Source organism: Perca flavescens, chromosome 20 (assembly GCF_004354835.1).
Source record: "Perca flavescens isolate YP-PL-M2 chromosome 20, PFLA_1.0, whole genome shotgun sequence".
In the NCBI taxonomy this organism is placed as follows: Eukaryota; Metazoa; Chordata; class Actinopteri; order Perciformes; family Percidae; genus Perca; species Perca flavescens.
The window spans coordinates 12,066,707-12,070,887 of NC_041350.1; the positions used below are offsets into that span (position 1 = coordinate 12,066,707).

The 4,181-nt window shown below is 43.4% G+C and overlaps 1 long non-coding RNA gene across 1 annotated transcript; it reads left to right on the top strand.

Annotated features, from left to right (window-relative positions):
* Positions 1-1,657: 1,657 nt before the first annotated feature.
* On the top strand, positions 1,658-2,006 carry LOC114546450 (uncharacterized). Its single transcript, XR_003691054.1, has 2 exons — positions 1,658-1,743; positions 1,830-2,006. It is a non-coding gene; the product is annotated as an uncharacterized LOC114546450 (long non-coding RNA).
* Positions 2,007-4,181: the final 2,175 nt, after the last annotated feature.

The following is a 4,181-nucleotide window of genomic DNA, read 5'->3' on the forward strand; positions in this document are numbered from 1 at the left end:
GGGACAAGCCAACATTCTGTTCTGATTTTATGTTTTGTTTTATGCCAAAGGAATCACCTCTTTATTTTACTTTTGGCAGAGTGGACAAGCCTCTGAACCTGCATTTTAAAGGTGCAATATGTAATATTGTGTGTAATACTGGCAGCTAGCGGTTAAAATAGTTACTGCACTACCAATTCAAAATACTGGAGAGTCGTTTCCCCTGCCCCCTCCTGCCCAGACTCGAAGTTCACGAGGGTTGCAAGGCTGAGACCGCAGCATCTACAACAATGTTGCTAGACGCTTTTCTCACATAGCCAGACATTACTCCACAGCACAGCGGAGTAGCTAACGTTAGATGCTGGCTATATTGACATTCATAAAAGCCCGTGCTCACGCAGAGCTCTGTAACCAACTGACAGACACACTTTTTCGGCTTAAAATTACAGTATGAACCGCTAAAAACACAACAACCTAACTGTCCTCTCCACACGCCAGTCAGGCACACTTCCTCGGCTTAGAATTACAATACGAAACGCTAAAAATACCACTACCTTGCCGATGGAACACACTTCATTGGCTTAGAATTATGGCAACAATCGCTAAACACACTGCAAACTCACAATCCTCTCTTTCCGATTTACAGCCCCCCTCTCGTGGCTTAAAATAACTCACCGTTGTTGGCTCGAGCCGCTGAACTACACGTTGTAAACAGTCATGGGCTGCTTCCTCCGGTAACGTTAGCAGGGTTAGCATGGCGGCATTAGCCAGGACCAGTCAGGATCACTTTACTGGCGATGTCTCAATTGTTTTTGCGAGTAACCAACTCGGGTACTCTAGCTATATAATTCAATGTGAGTACACAAATGTTGAAATGACAAAAAAATGCCCGTCCCTAGAAGCTGTGATAAATTAGCCTGAAGCTAATGCTTACCTGTTCAGGAGAAAATAAGCCAACTCTGCGTCCTTTTGGGATCTAAGCTGTCTCCATCTTTCAAATACATCTCCAATATTTACCAGGGGGTTGTTACGTCTCTGGTCACGCAACTGTTAGAAACATGCTGTTTTCTTTTTTTTATGACATGTAGAATCTATCTCCGTTGATCCTGTTTGTTTGTGTGCTGCTTTCATGGCTGTAATACCGTTACAGCTGTAGCGCGCTGGGTTTACGTTTTTACAGGTATATCTGTCAACCCGGCCTGCCTGTCAAACTGGGCCGTTGATAACAACACACAGATCAAAACATAAACATAAATTCCGTCACGGAATGTAAATTTCAAAAAGAAAAAATACTGACATTAGCATTGTTGTCAGAAAAGATAGTATTTCAGTTTAACATGTTTCCTTAATATCTGATAAGGCACTGGTGTCATTTTTGGATTTATTACAGTACAAATATTACATATTGGACCTTTAAACTATGTGATGCTCCAAATTTCCAGTAAAATGCTGTAGAATTTGTCACGGCCCGCCGGCCGTGACCCTGGCCTCCTTCATGGTATGTGTGTGAATGTAGTTTTGTGTTCTTTTTCTCCTTTTTTGTGTGCCTGCTGTGTGCTTGGTGTGTTTTTGTTTTTGTTCCGTCTCCGTGTTTTTGCTCTCTCCCACATGCTCTGAAGACAGATGGTGGGCGTGGCCACTCAGCTCAGGCCTACACACCTGTGGCTCATCAGTCCACTCAGCACTCCTGTTCCTCATCTGCCATTTACTCCTTTCGTAAGCCAGGCCAACCCTCCAGTCCCCGCCGGATCGTTTGCCTTACTTGTACGTCAGTCAGTGTGGAAGGTTTGTGCTGCTTCTTAGTGTTTTTTGCCTTTTTGCTAACCTGCCTCCTGTTCATCTGTCTGTAGTTTCTGGACTCTTGGAATATTCGCTGCACCTCCGCCTAGCTGACTACTACACCAGTATACTGGATCTTCACAACCCTCCAGCCGGCTCGCTTTCACCCACTGCTCCACCAACTGCACTCGCCTGTTCATTTTTCCCTCGTACAATATCTAAATAAAACCTCACCTTGTTCAATCTTCTCACCTCGTCTGGGTCTGCAATTGGGTTCAGTTCATGTGAAACCTGACAGAATTATTCATTAGTATGGATCATTTTGTGGAATCCCATCAAAAACTCGAAAAAAAAATTATTAACAGTGAGTTACAACATTCCTGTAAACAGTACTATCATATCATACTTATCATACTGTTTCTAATCTCAGCTTGGCTTTAATGTGGTTTAGAGAGGAACTCGCTTGACAAAGAGAACCAGACACAAATGTGTATGAATTGCTTCGCCTGAAGCAGCCACCCACTAGAACAGAGTGGCTTTGATTCTTGCCAACCAAAATCTGAGGAAGGAATGAAGTAGTACTTTTGAACTTAGAGGGGGGTTGGCTCCTCACAGGGCAAATATTCAGTCAGCATTCAGACTGGTTTCCATTGACTGAGATGCCAAAAGCAACAGCGGAGCAGCACTCCCCTTTGAATATGGGAAGAGGAGTGCCCACAGTTCTCCAGCTGACCTTGTAAAAACTGAGCTTTGATTGTGAATTATTCCTCTTAAAAACCCTTGTCCTCATTTGATTTTAATATGTGTTACCTGGAAACAAAACAAGGAACTATGCAGTGTGTTTTCTTGATAAATATCACAATTGGTCCCTGTTACTGCAGCCTATAGCATCGTATAACTTAAAGGTCCCATGGCATGAAAATGTCACTTTATGAGTTTTTTTTAACATTAATGTGAGTTCCCCCAGCCTGCCTATGGTCCCCCAGTGGCTAGAAATGGCAATAGGTGTAAACCGAGCCCTGGATATCCTGCTCTGCCTTTGAGAAAACGAAAGCTCAGATGGGCCGATCTGGAATCTTGCTCCTTATGAGGTCATAAGGAGCAAGGTTACCTCCCCTTTCTCTGCTTTGCCCGCCCAGAGAATTTGACCCACCCATGAGAGAGAGACATGATGGCTTTCAAACGAGCAAAGTGGCAGTTGGTCAAGACCACACCCCCACCCTCCACCTTGCCCCCCCCCCCCCCCTCTCCTCCTCAACAGCTACAGACACAGAAATGGCACATACTAAGGATGCTCATTGTGGGACTGGCTCTAGTGGCTGTAATTCTGCACCAAGGCTGAATTTCGGGAAAGAGACTTCAGATACAGTATTAGGGGACCAAGGTCTATATAAAAGCATCCAAAGAGCACCATGTCATGGGACCTTTAAAGCACTAATACGAGAGACGTAGAAGTCTGAAAAGGAAACTTTGAAAACACTTAGTTCAAAACTAGAAGCCAAGATTTCATCAGTCCAGTTAATGGTTGTAATGCGTTTTTAGCCTTTTTGACAAACAGGGGCAGTGGTGGCCTAACCAAAAACAGAAAGAAGGTTGTTGGTTCAATCCCCCGGACATAAATCTGGATCGGGAAAGTGAAAAATCAGCCCTTGGCCCTTCCTCAGTACCCCCACTGAGGTGCCCTTAACCCGAACTCCTCCAGTGGAACTGCTCAGTGGCCAGCAGATCATTGTGGTTGTACTGGACAGCTCCAGGTGTGAATGTGTCACTGTGTGAATGGCGTGTGATCAGGACGTTACTGAAAAAGAGAGCATTGTGAAAAAAAGACAAAAACAAACGTGGATTCCTCAAATTGTAAAACTTAAAAATTCATTCCTGGTTGATTTAGCAGCAACTGTGGTTCCCGTGATAACAGCAGTTTAATAATACCGGATACACTTTGTGCAACTCCTTTGTCAGAAATACATCAGAAGAGCAACTGGTTTATTCGTTTACAGTGCAGTCAAATAAACACTTTTGTTTTAATAAAAAGAAGTCAGTCCAAAATAATTCCAACCACTATCAGATTTTAGTTTTCCACAGTAGTAGTTTTCCACAGTAAAGCAGTAATGTAAGGTTACGTTGCTGAGGAAACTGCAACTCTTCATCTAACAGCTCATTGCGGCTGCTCCTTCTCGTGCGGTTGTGTTACCGCCGGGCAAAACTAAGAAATAATCCACTGATGAAATAATTGGCTTGTTTTGGTAAACATTCACATACATTGTGCTTACTGTGGCTGCTTGACAATAATAGGCCCTCTGTGTTTCTTGCTAATGTACAGCAGCAGAAGGAACCATTATGTTTGCATTAACAGTATTTTAATACAGCTCTGATATGGCTGTGAAAGTGGAAAGTAAAGAGTAAACAGTGAGGCTAAATTAGAT